This window comes from Protopterus annectens, chromosome 6.part0, assembly GCF_019279795.1.
Source record: "Protopterus annectens isolate FY-2018-M chromosome 6.part0, PAN1.0, whole genome shotgun sequence".
NCBI lineage: Eukaryota > Metazoa > Chordata > Ceratodontiformes > Protopteridae > Protopterus > Protopterus annectens.
In genome coordinates, this window is record NC_056737.1 from 439,000,815 (window position 1) to 439,016,059 (window position 15,245).

The following is a 15,245-nucleotide window of genomic DNA, read 5'->3' on the forward strand; positions in this document are numbered from 1 at the left end:
AGTCCACAAAGACACAATGCATCTCCTTTTGACCTTCTCTATATTTCTCCATCAACACTCTCAGAGCAAACATTGCATCTGTAAATTTAAAAAAAAAACAAATAGTAGTATTAATTTGGTCAAAAAACAAGTCTATTTTTGATGGAGTATCTTTCCAAATAATAAATATATCATCCATGAACCTAGCATAAAATGCCCATGAAGAAACAAAAGGACTATTAAACACAAACTTTTTCTCCCATTGTGCTATGACAATGTTAGCAAATATAGGTGCACAAATCACTCCCATTGCTACACCCGTCTTTTGACGAAAGAAGTGATTCTCAAAAAACAAATAGTTGTAAGACAGAACAGTTAAGGTTTTTGCCTCTCTGTCATCTAACTCCATATTTTCAATTAAAAGTTCATAAAACCACTACATACCTAACCTCTGTGGAATTGCTGTATAAAGATCTTTTACATCAGTAGTAGAAAAAAAATCACTATATACCACTTTTCCACGTTTAATCAAAAAGTCCCATGAGTCCCTACATAAATATGCAAGTGAATTGGCACAATCCTTTGGTTTGGAATCCAAATATTTGGCAAAGGGATATGTTTTAGATCAAGTAGCATCTGTCAAATTTCTATGTAACTTAGGAATGCCAAAAATGGTAGCTATAAGATGATCTTTCACCATCATTATCCAATGAATCTCCGCCGTAATCTGCCCCTGCATCACTTGTCAAAAGTAACGTCTGTCCTATGATATGTTACAAAGATTTCATTTTTCAATACCTCCTCATATGAATCAGCATACACCTCCAACACTTTTATTGATATAATCTGTTTTAGTCATAATGAGTACCCCCTGCTACTTGTATATGCTACCTCCAAGATCTCCATACCTAAGAGTAGTGAGAATTACTCCAAGATGGCACAGTCTTGCATTTAGTATATATTCTCCTTGTTCAGACTTAAATTTTCAGTGTTGGGAGGATCACAGGTAGGTTTCTTGAACTTTCATTGGGAACCCAAACGTGGCCTCAGTAAAGGCAACATAAAAGCAGTAATATATTTGGGCCAGGAAAAGGACAAAGTATATTTTTTCCCATAAAATAGTCAACACATTATATATATATATATATATATATATATATATATATATATATATATATATATATATAAAATATGTAACTTTATTTTTATTTTACATTTGTTTACTGGGAAAGTCCGACTGGGTGTGAGCGCATTTTCAGCAGAGGTCCAGGGAGAAAAGCTCCAACATAAAATAGACAAAACGTTGTTACAAAGACAAGTTGGTCTATAACTAATTAAAAGCCTTATAACAATAGTTAGAGAAAAGGTAAAAAAAAAAAATCAGTGTGTACAACCATAGTTGCAGATTATGTGTGTAACAGTTTGAGTAGGATATGAATAGATTTAAAAGTATTTTGTCAGGTTTAATGTGTCATAGGATAGGAGCAGGCACAGAATGTTAGTTATAACAGAGATGAGCAGAATAAATGTATGATTATGTCAAGCAAGAGGTTCAAAGTACAGCTAGAATCAGTTTAAGGTAGAACAATAGTAGGAAATTGTGGGTACATTACTTATACAGACTAGAATAATGTTTTGTCTAAAGGGTTTGTTTTATTAGAGACATAGAGTTATGAAAGTGATGGTAATATTTTGATTAGTGAAATAGAGTGATGGTAGTCAGGAAGGCAGTGATTTCAGAGATAATTAATAATTCTTAAGCTTGTTAAAGTAATAGGAAGGTGGGGTAATAACCGTGGATAGTAGATGTAAAATCTGTCTTGGAGGGAGTACTTGAATTTACATTGTTTTTTAACCCATCTTATTTTTCTGTAAAAGTAAATTCAACATCCAATGGTACCATCCATAATTTCACATTCTAAATGAAGAGTACTAATGCTAACGCCTGTCACTGCCTCCATTTCTCTGGGATTTGTTCTCCATTTATAACATTCAGCAAATCCATGATGTGTTTCAAGCTGCAGAAAAACCTCTTTTTATTTTTTTTCTTTTAACTTGAATACACAGAAAGTGTGCTGTCACTACATCCACACTTTTTTTGCTCTGTGATCAGTCATACTCTCTCATATGCTTTGTTTTAAATTCTCTTATCAGCCTTCCATATTTCTTGTGCTTTGGATTCATTTACTGTGACAATGAGTGTGACCTGTAACATCCTTTGATGTAAGCAAACAGAATTCAAGCATTTTTAAAAAATGGTAGGAATATGGGGACAAGGAAGAAGAAAACTAGATTGGAGAAATGTATTTGTGCTTATTTATGAGTAGTACATTTTTTGAATGTCCCAGAATTAGTACTTTGTGGACTGAAAATCTGATTACAAGCTATATAATGTAAATAGTAAAAATAATGCACATACCTCTCAAATGTCCAGATTTTTGTCCCATAGTTTAAGTCTTTTCTTCACAAAATTTGTGGTTTCCTGAAAATCACTGAAGATTAAAGTCACTAAATAATAATAGACAGAGTTTCAGGCTTCATATCCTTTAGAAAATGTATACTACTGCAAACATGTTATTCAACAACTTTCTAAGTTTATATGAGCAATAGTTAAAATCTGTCCTTATTGTTGGACCTTTGTCCCCCTGTTATTTTTGGCTTCGTCCAGATTTTTTGCACTAACAGGTTGAGAGGTATGGTAATGCATACTGTAAATTGTGTATATAATTAGCTTGAAGAGAGGAAAGAGGATGGAGAGATAGTAGAAACCCTGAAGACAAAACAATCATTGGTGGTAGTTAATTTTCATTTTAACACAGTAAACTTGATTGTATTCTTTAATCTGAGACAGTTTCACCTATACTTCTGGAACAATATTACCTAGAGGTGTGAAGTGAGGTTTAAGACAACATATGAAAATAAGCTATGGGATGAGCATAAAGATATAAAGCTAAGAGTAAAATTGGTCAGAATCTGATCAGAACTCTGCCCCGATAAACACATTTTATTAAATATCAGATTGAAAGAGTAGTTAGTCAAGTGTTACGAGAAAAAAATAAATTTTGCTATATTATATATATATATATATATATATATATATATATATATATATATATATATATATATGCATTTGTCCAGCAGGTGGCACCATCAGCCTTTATTTTGTTTTGTATTGCTTTTTTTCTCCTACAGCTACATGAGATCAATCCAGCACTGCTGTTGTGGCTAGATTGAAAAAAGATCATAAGTTTGCCATATATTTTCAGACAAAGGGTATAGGATTGCCCTTTAATGCAAGCTGCAGGAATTTAATTGCTTGCCTGTATCTGATGAATATTTGTTTTAATGTATACATTCCATTAGAAAAGATTGCTGCTTCTGAGCTTGGTAATATGCCTGTCAAATCAACAGTGACATTGCAGAATAGTATCTTGTACTTTGTTCTAAAGTAGAACAGCGGGGCCATTCATTACTTTGTCAAAGGAGCCCTTGAGGTCCAAATGTGCCCAATTTGCTTTTTCTGTTTAACTACTGAAACTCTGTAACAGCAAGAGCAAAATGTCTCCGTCTCTAAATTGACCTCATGTAAGCTTACTACACATGCATCTAAAGTTTTTTTTTTTAATTTACCCATGTCTACCTAGACTATGTGCATTGTCTACATTGATAAATATGAGGAAAAAAGGGAAATAACTGGATTACAAAATGCTGTCATATCTAATTTTGTAATTATTTAATTACATAATGTGGAAACAAAACCCTGGCTGGCATTATATCTCCGTTGTTAAGGAACTGTTATTTTAATACCTTTAAGTCCCATGTTTGATTCCTACAAAAACAATGCCTCCAGTGATGATTTTGCACAGCAGTGATGAAGGGTGTGAGATCTGCTGTGTAGGAAATGTGCCTAGGTTTTATAGGGGGCATTGGCTCCATTCATGAGTATTCCATGATGATGCAAATAAGATCATTTCATTCATCTACTGCTGCTGTGAACATTTTTATCCCTCCAGGTGATTTAGAGCTTGTATACAAATGGTCACTTCCCCCAGAGTCCAGCCAGATCAACAGTGACTCACTTTCATTTTTAGGTCACTTCTACAGGTGTGAAACCTGATGGGGCACTTAGTTCAAAGACATGACAAAATTATAAAGGAAAGTGTCCCCCTGCAACACGGGTTCATATTATATGATTGAACACTAGAAATAGCGAGCACTATATTATCGAACCCAAATGCATGAAACCACAAATTTTTGAAGGAACAGATCGGCAAATTTTTTCCCAGGGAAAAAAATTCGCTGATCCAAAAAAAAAAAAAAAAATTACAGGCAACATAAAGTTGGGGCTTCACCCCCCACCACCTTAAATATACCAACTCCAAGATCGCACCACAGTGAAGAAAACAGCAAAGTCCGGAGAACGGCCCAGCGAATTTTTTCCCAGGGAAAAAATTTGCTGATCCATTCCTTTGATATTCTGTGGTTTTGTGCATTTGGGTTCAACAAATGAGCATTCGCTATTTCTAGCATTCAATCACATAATAGGAACCCCTGCAACACCATTAATGGGGAAAAAAAATAAAGGATGAACCCAGAGAAACAAAAAATGTAATAAAGCTTTATAGTGTCAGTATTTATAATAAAAACAGAAATTTTATTTAATAAAGTAGACAACTTGTTTTCTGACTGTGCTTCTCAAACATTTTGGAAATATAGAGTATATTTTAATGCATTTATTAAAACTGTATTTGCCTTAATATTGCTACAACTCAAGTGCTCTAGGTTGTACTGCATCTGAATTAAGTGTGTTTTAGCTGCTTTTCTGTATATATAGACTTCTCTGTATATGTAGACTAGCTGCTTATTCTACTATATTACTGCCTCTTCGTTTTTCAGTTGTGCACTTGCCTTGCTTCATTTAAAAAGTTTTAAACTGTAAATTTTTTAGAGTTTTAATTGCATTTTCTGTTTAGGGCTACACACCTAAGTGCGTTAGCTTTTTCTGTCCCCAGGATTCATGAAGCTTGCGCCAGGTGCAGGTGTAGCGTTGGTATTCTAACACCAAATATAGCCGCCGAGCGATTCAGGTACGAGCTGTTTCCACGTGCACTACCTACGTACGCTATGTCCGCACAACTCCCAAGCCCTGTATGCTAATTACCCCATGTGCAGCAGTATAGCATGCAAATGAAGGTATGTAGTGATTCAGGAAGTGGTGCAGGCATAGTGTAAGCATGCAGAAATGTAAACCATAGAGAATGGTTTACATTTTTGCAAACATAAAATCAGAGCCATGACAGCTGACCAAAGACATGTATTATATTGTTAAAATATGCCAATGGCTAAATATATAGCCGCTGGCATAAAAAAATGTACAAAATATAAAATTAACATTTAATATATAGTTGCACTATCGCAACGTGGAAGCACAGGGCAGCGGTGCGCAAAGGGGATCGCGAGGAATATATAAAAATATAGAATAAAACTGCAGTGAAACACATATCATGATTTCCCCATAATAGTCAGTGGCAGGCATGCTACACCATACTATGGCGCAAGGGTTGCTAAGGGACAGTGACAGTGTTATGCACAGTAGCTAGGAATTATTAGGCAATGCCATGCAAATGAGAGGAGTAATAGTGAATCACAGATTCCCCACTGGTGTAAGGATGCACCTCACAGCGTAGCGTTATAACACCGAGGTGTGCCCTTGAGATAAAGATCAATTGAGGGGTGTGTTGCCATTGCTGTAAGCACATTGGAGCATTGCTAAACCAGTTTGCCCCTAGCTATTCAAAGCTGCAGGATATGGGTGTGTTGAATTGGCCATAGCTATGCTTAGCTGAGAGTACACAAGGTAACTGAGTATGTATGTGAACGGAGATGAAAACACGCATAAACCCGGTAAATGGGTTTGTGCGGCACCCACTGCAGCTGAAACATGAAGGATATAGGAAAAAAATAAGGAAATGCTGCAGCAGGGACAGAATGATGAAGGACCTTACAGCCCACCACCATTGCCATGGGCCCCACAGGCACAGAGGTACTCAGACCATGAACACCCTGAGCCAGCCCCAGTAGGCAGATGGAGGCGTGCTCAGTATACCCATGCCTTGGCAAAGAGGGAACGTATAGCACACACACTGACAGTGTATGCACCTAGGGACTGACACCTTTCTCCACCTGCACACAGAGTAAAAATGGATGGCACACACACAAGACTACCTGTAAATTGTCATGTATAGGCAGTCTACTGTGTGCATCCAACGTAGGCAGCCCTCAACTATTGCACACACAACTGCCATTGGCACAAGGTAAGTCAACACCTGAACAGTAAATTAAGCTATCAGCATATGCAGATACTGTATGTATAAATTCATAGGTAGGTACTTGGCCAACTGCCAGAGGCCATTCATAAGCCCAGCCAAAATGTATCAGCTTTTGCCACCCTATTGATTCATTAACTGTCCCTCTGTGGAGCAGAGCCAATTGTGGGATCCCTGGGGTGCATCTACTGTTCCCCATCCACTCTTCAAGGTTTCTCTTGCAGAGTGTTAGTGAGGGGCTCTGTATAATGTAGTTAGGGATGTTGTTCCAAAGTATGGGGCGAGTCTGTGACAGGAATCTGTCCCTCCAGCATCTTCCAGTTATTGTTGTGTCAAGGTTTAGCTCACTAAAGTGTGTGGCTCACTGTGACATGGATTACCATAGGTGGAGCATATCCATCAAGCCTGAGTTCGACATGGCTGTGTTGTCCAGTGGAGATCATCTCTGGGTAAACGAGATGCCACTGAGTAAAGCAGGACTTTATTCAGTCTGGCTGCATAGGCCATATGTTGGAGGCCAGTATTCCCCTTGGCGAGGTACATTCGTGGACCTTACAGCTGTTGGAAGTGTCTTCTGAGGTACATCCAACATCAGTTATTATACCCTATGATGGGATTGATGAGTAAAGGGGCACTATAACCCCAGTATGTCTAGATGGGTATCCTTTAGTAATCAGATGGCCTACACGGAAGGATGTCCTAACTACTGTGGAGATATGATTGTCAAAGGGGAGACCACTATCTACCTTAGTCCCCAGATACCCCATTACCTCATCCGTATTAAAGTGGCTGCCACTTATGTGTTAATATGTGGGTGCCAATTCCACAATGGAATAACCGTGCAGTTAGTGGCACTTGGCTGGAGGCCATGATGTTGACACCCTGAGACGTTCTCTGTGAGGCCCCTTGAGGGATGTCTGTGTCAGCTGGACTATCAATCATGGCTCCCAGTTCACAGTCATTGCCAAACATGGTCTGCTGTAGTCCACCTGTGTTTTCCTGTACCTCTGAGATGTATATGCTAAACAGTAGGGCTCCCAGGACTGAGTCCTGTGGGACACCAGTCATGACTGGTCAAGAGTTGGACGTGGAGATCGTTAGTTGTACCATGTGGGTTCTGTGTGTAAGCCCATTGGCAACCCAGCCTGTGATGTATGGGTGTATGTACAGGCTGGTGTGTTTATCAATAATACCTGAGTGGGACATGGTGTCAAAAGCCTTGGTGAGATCCAGGTAGTATGTGTGAACCACCTCCCCCGTCATCTAATGTCTTGGTGACTGTATGACTGGCTCAGGGTGTTCATGGTCTGAGTACCTCTGTGCCTGTGGGGCCCATGGCAATGGTGGTGGGCTGTGAGGTCCTTCATCAAACAGGTTCCGTAGGCATGAACTGCACTCAACCAAGCTGACCTGGGTTGGGCACGTGTTCAGAGGTTACCAATGTCTTTGTTAATGAGTGCCATGAGGATGCGAACCATACCATTGCAGACCAGGCTAGTCAGGCTTATGGGGTGGTAGTTACCATAGTTAGTTGTCATTCCACCTTGATGGAGTGGAATAACCGTTACCATGCGCCATTGTATGGGCATGTAGCCTGTGGAGAGGCTGAGGTTGGAAAGCTTAATTAGGTGGGGGGGTCAGGTTGTCTTGTACAGTTTGCAGGATGCAGTCTGGGACAACATCTGCCTCCATTGAAGCTGTGTTCTGCTGTCAGAGAGGGCCATTTCCACCTGTGTGTCTCTGATGTGTGGGATACTGTACCTTTCAGGTAGTGTTGTGGGCTCTTTAGGGGGTGAAGTATGCACTGAATGTATCTGCAAGGATGTTGGCAATATCAGTAGGGTCAGCATATTTTGTGCTATATTTCACCAGCACGGTGCAAATCTGTGTGTCACCACTTAGATCCTTGACATAGCCAAAGAAGGCTTTGTGGTTATCTTTCGAATCCTTGCGTATTCTCCTGCTGATGTTAGCCTTGGATGATGTCATGAGGGACCTATGCATCATACTAATAGTGGTCACGAATGTCTGCCCTTCGTGGGATTTGCTGTTTGTCTGGAACACTGTCCTACCTCTGTAGTATAGCCTGTTTATTGCAGAGGTCCACCAGACTGGTGTCCTTGTCTAGGAGGAGTGAGTCTTGGTTTATCAGTGATGGCACGATCCATACAACCATGTAGGTGTTTATAGACTGCATTTGTAAATCTGTCTGTATCTTGAGCAGTGTGTCCCCTTAGCGTGGGAGCTGTGAACCCCCCCCCATGTTAGTAGTAGTGTAAATTTAGCGGTAGGAAAGGTATACACTGTGGTATCCATGGGTGGGGGAGATGCTTGGGTGTGGAAACAGTGAATAGTTCATGGTCAGATCTAACCAGTGACCGGTTAACCTCCACTGTGGTGCACCTGTTGCCATTGTTGGTGATGACCACTTCTAGTAGTTTCCACCTCTTGTTAGGGAGGTTACCACCTGATACAGGGCATATGAGGTGATAAATTCCAGGAAGCACTGGGCCTGGAAGTGAGTACTGGAGTAAGTTTCCCAGTTAATGGTATGGTAGTTGACATCGACCAATGCCAGGGTGTATGTTAGGACTGTCATGTTCTCCACTGTCTCCAGGTAGGTGGAGTGGTGGTCCTGGGTCATGGAGGGTGATCCATAGCAGGCCACAATTTACACTGCAGTTGCGGCTGATGTTAGCTGCACATGGATGATCTCAGAGGTATCATGCTGCCCCACTAAACTGGAGGGTAGGTATCCATGATGAATATGGATACAGCCCCTCCATGTCTGTGGCAGTCCATGTTCTGTGGCTGAAATGTGTGGTATGGGTTGTAGTCTGGTAGTGCTGGTGTGCTCTCATGAGCCTTAAGACAGATCTTAGTTACTGCACAGATGTTGATGTTATCCATCCTGAGGAGTGCTGTGAGTGCATGCATGTTGTGATCACAACCCCTGGTGTTGAGTAGCTTAAACCGCATTGAATCTGCTATTGTGCTGTTTTCAGAGCTGGTATTCACCTTTGAGACTCTCCTAAATAAGGCACCATGGGGGTGCCAATAGCCTTGACCAGTATTCCAAAGCCTAAGGCTGACACATAGGCTGGTATGGTATTGTTGCATGCAGGTTCCCCATCTGTGCTTGTTTTTCATCTCTCCTGTAGGTAACCTATTGGTAAGCAATAGAAATCCTTAAACATATACAAGTCTTCTAGCTTCCAAGAAAGGCTTTTGGAGTAACTAAGTATCAGTGTTCTGTATGTTCTTTCTGTACTTAACTGTTTCCTGACTACATGGTGATTTCTCACTGTATATTGTGATCTGAAGGTCTGTCTATTCACATATTATGGCTGTGATGGCCTGCACTTTAGAGGTTCACAGATAGCCTACTACCTATTTGCCCAAGGGTAATTAGAAGCATAGCTACAGTGTGTTGGCTTTCTCTGCACCATTGGTGAAGTAACTGAGCCTCTGTCAAGCATAGCCAATGAAGCAATTCCAGGCAGAGTTGCTGGAAGCTGTTGAATACTGGGGTTGTGGAGGGTGATAGGGGCACTTAGTGATCTAAAGAGGGCATGTTAATGTGACAATTCAACACCATTCAAATCCCCAACAAGTCTCGCAGCTATCAAACTGGACAGGCTCCCCCACCCCCTGGCTGTATGGTTCTGGGACGCATGATCCCAGGAGTGTATATTCTGTTACCCATTCACACAACAAGGTTTCCCTTGAAGTGTGTCAGTGAGGGGCTATGCCTAATGTAGTTAGGAATGTAATGTATTGTCTCACAGTACATTTGTTATATGTTGTTATTTCAAGAGTACATGAAGCTCAGTGAGTTTGGGGGCCTCCTCCCTTTGCTTAGCCTAACTTACACATAGAAATCATCTAAAAAGGAAATAGGTGGAAGCAATATTAATGTCAACAATGTAATGGTTACAGCATCTGCATAGTATCTGTGCATTCGAGGTTCCAATCCCGATAAAGGCAGGGATGTTTATCATGTTCAAAAGTATACCTTAACCACAGCTTGCATATATACGTAGTAATCGTCTGTATAATAAACATTTGAGACACCCATATAAACCCATGTGTGCTGGAGAGTACAGTCAACAGGGAATGTAATGTTATGTCAGCACATAGTGAGATGTTACTTTACTGATATGTATATATCCTGAGTAGTTAGCGGATGGGGCCGTGTTAGCGCGCACAGGTATACGTTACAAAGTTTGTTTAACTGTGTTTAACCGCTGCTATAATGTCACACAAACACTTTTAAACATGTTTACAAATGCTTAAATTATCCTTATTCTTGAGTAAACAACATTTGTAAAGCATCGCAGGTGTTGAACCCTGGACCATGCACACTATATTCATGGGACTTTCCACTAAGCCATCTGAGGTGTATACATGGTTCACGGTCTTGAGACAACATCTTGTACCATATGCATTTCACTGTAATGATCACAAATGGGACAGTCAGTTTGTGTACATATGTACAGTACATTGTAATGTACTGTAGTTTGTGAACCAACACATTCCAGTCTACATATGTATTACTGTTACAAATTAATATGAAGTATAAATATATATATATATATATATATATATATATATATATATATATATATATATATATACATACACGTCAGTGATGTTTGCACACACACACATATGTATATATATATATATATATATATATATATATATATATATATATATTATACAGTTACATTAATAGTCATATATATAAACATCTATGAACACATTTTGTGACACAGAAGCACTCCAAAGGAATTGGAATGTACACAAAACACACGCAGCTCTGGTATTATAACAATTAATATTAACCTAATTCACCATAGAAGGGGTGGTTGTTGTGTATGTGAAGATTGGGGTGGGGGAGGAATGATGGGTAATGCAATCATGCATCAAGGAGGGCCTGGGTCAGTTGTCCAATAAGTGAACTGGAGGGGTATACATGGAGTATGGGGACAATATAAAAAGGACACAAAACAAGAACCTTTCTCATTCATAATACACCCTGTCATGTCACATTACAACACCTAATTTCACAATCATATGAACATTAACCTGTATCAGACATATGTACACCAACTGACTGTCACATTTGCTTTCAGTAGTGAGGAATGCCTGTCAAAAGTATATTCTAAACACCATAACATTTGTACATATCTCGGATGCCTTAGTGGTAAAGTCAGTGACTGTGATGTTCATGGTCCTGGGTTCAAGACCTGCAAGGGCTGTTAAGTTATTCTGAGGGCCAGAATAAGGGCTGTTGGATGCAGGTGGATTAAAGCACTCTTAAGCAGTTGTAAGTGGGTTTCCATGGGTTTGCGTGACTGTAAGCGGCACTGAACCACGGTAAACTGAGAAGGACTTCACAGGTTTAACCTTTGTGTAACGTTGCGCAGACCACAGGCAAACCTGCTTACAACCACATAAATGTGCATTAGTCACACTTTCCCTACCAGTGCCTACTCTGAGAGGTAAAATAATAACACTTTTCAGGAGTAGAACCCGCAACCATGTACTCCATCCTCAGAGTAACCTAACACTAAGCTACCTGGGATGTAACTATCCCAGTTGTGTATGCAGATAGGTTAAAACACAAAAGGGAGGAATGTGTTGAAATAGGACAACCCGCCATGTACCCAATTAAAGGTGTATGCTCATATATATATATATATATATATATATATATATATATATATATATATATTATATATTATATATTATATATTATATATATATATATAGAGAGAGAGATAGAGACATGTCAGTATATACAAGTCTACATATATATATATATATGTAGATATATCGATAGGTTAAAAACATCTACACATCTATGGAGGTACAGATAAACGTATGCAATAATATATAGCTATATACACACGCACACACACACACATATATATATATATATATATATATATATATGTATATATATATATATATATATATATAAATATATATATATATATATATATATATATATATACACACACACACACACACACACACACACACACACACGTCTGTAGACAGCATCCTAATTGTTCATATCTGAGTATAACATGGATCATAGCAATCACACATTCCGCCCCCCCCAAACAATATGAACATAACATATGAAGAGTATATGTCAATACACTATTACAAATATGTTCTATGGACACAGTCACCAACACAACTGCAATGACTGCAAATATCCATGACAGAAATACACAGACAGCTTTTATTTTGCAAAAAGACCAAAAGCCAAAAGGATTCAAGGACTAACAGTACCTGCATGCTAACATAACATAGCTGAACATACCTGGACACAGACACACTAACATGGCCCTATGTGAAATAGTTGCTGTTATAGAATTGAACAGCTGCTGATGTAACAGGGTTTGTATGAACTAATCCCGTTTCAGAGGGTTGAAAGGTTTGTACACCAGGAAGTGTTACCGAGTACTGATTATCAGCACAGTATGATACACAGTAACACCAAACTAAATATGCCTGGTAAGCACACTGTAAACCCCCTAACATTATATGCATAGCTATGCAGTCTTGAGCTGGTTAAACAACCTGGCCAGACTGAAACATATGCAAAAGTATTAGGTACAGAAAAACCCTGCCCAAGTAGCAATGTTCAGAAATATAACAGTATTTAGACCAAATCCTCTAGGCATTACACACAATATATTACTGTTCGTCTCCATACAGCTGTTGCAATAGATTCCAAACAACACTTCCATGCTGTCTTCCTCACAAGTAAGGCAAAGGGACAACGCCCAAGTGGAGTACTCAGTTATACTCCACTGTAGCCATGGTATTGGCTAAGGCAGTAGCAGCACAGCTGATGTGCATGTAATTAGCTACTTAGGAACACCAATTGGTTATCAGGATAGCACATGTTACTGATCTGTAACTATAAAAGGTTGCCTTGTCACACATTCAAAGTATCTGTATCTACTTGTAGGACAGTACAAAACACTGAAAGACTAACCGAAAATGAGTATTATACTAGTCAATAACATCTCCAATTACTAAGAAGGTATGTATAACATGTAGTATGTCTGTGTATGTAGTACCTGTTCTGTAAGAATTACAGTGTAATCAATGCATATAGTGGAAATAGCTATCTTGTAGCGATGTATTGTTGAGCAGTAGTAATGCTTGTAGTATTCTATGTGTGTACTGCTGTAAGTCACAAGGCAAACTCCGCATACAGCACAAGGGATGATATGGGCTTGGAACCCACCAATTTGCTTCCAGTCAGTGTCAGGATTGGTCCAACAAGTATGTGCTATAACAGGGGATAGTATATGTCGATATATTGTAACAGTTGACATATATATGGGTGTATAAGTAAGATGAACATGTTAAAGGTGGGCTTACCGTGCAAATATGGTGTGCATTGTGGGATATTGTGCCAATAACTATGTAATGTACAGTATTTTTGGCAGATCTGTATTCTGTTCTACATAGCAGTTCTGTTATGTTATGCAGACAGTAGTTATGTCTATTGGCAATTACAATACTCAGTAACAGGATACATATCATTTGTATTCATCTGACAGTTTAGCAGCATGATAGCAAAGATAATTGGAACAGCCTGGTAGCTATCCATGCACATAACACATGTAACATCCACCTCTCTAGTATTGTTTGCAAGCAATAACAGCTGTGCATGTGTACATGTTATGCAAATGTGTAGTGACCCTTTTTACAGGGCTGGACCCCTCTAGTATAGTTTGCAAGCAATAACAGCTGTGCATGTGTACATGTTATGCAAATGTGTAGTGACCCTTGTTACAGGTCTGGGCCAAATGGCTATGTGCACACCTACATAGAGTGGATATTGAGAGTAGACACACACTGGTTGAACTACCAGGTTTGTGTAGACCAACCTCTCATTGCCAACCTAACAGCCACTTGCACATACTGTATGTAAGGTAGTGCACAGTACTGGTAATGAAACAGGTTGCATATCATCTTTAACTCCAGTGTAACATCTGCAGTAGGAGTGTAAGATGTAGGAGACAGCTGCCCATGTGTAACAGCCATTTCATAGGTGATGGCTTACACTATCTGATTATATCCTAATCGTGTTGATAGTAGTATCAGAGTCTATTGATACATGACTCTGTTTGGAGAGTGGGAGTCTGTGCCCAGCAGAGCTCATGGTCCTGGTGGATATGTGAGTATATACCCAGAGAAGGAAACTGACCTGTAGACACTTGCATCATCTGTTATCAACTAACAGGATGTGATGTGCTCCTTAGAGGAGGATTGCTGCTAAAGGTAGCTACAATGTTTCCGTAATAGCCAGTGTTGTCACGTCCATAACACAAATATTTATATGTGAGCATCACTGTCTAAAACATCTTCATAAGCAATATGTAAACTAAATACAGTACTTGGTACTTGTAGTGCTGAATGTTCATACAGGCATGTCCACTAGTCAGCTATTGGTGTTTACTAATGTCAGCTTTGTGTATGTGGCCATCCTGAGGGAATGTAATCTCTATGCCACACACACTGCCAAACCCACCTAACACCACGCCCCACACATTGTTTGGGATGTAGCTACAGGGGTAAGCTGGAAGGCAGCCCAGTCTACAGCCATGACTGGACTGGACAGTCATGAGGTGTAGGTTAACACATGCATCTCATCAACACAACCAACACATCCCCTTACCAGAACACCCACACACACTACCAGAAATCACTCACATTCACAGACACTTCTAAGTATCTGGCCAAACAAGTGACCCCCCCAAGCTGGAAGAGACAGACACCGAACTACACAAACTGTATGACATAGTTTACATAATTGTGCCACACCTCAGAACACGTGGCTGGAAACATGCCCAGCAGTACTCATTTGTGAATGCAAACTCTAGCACTATGTTACACACCAAC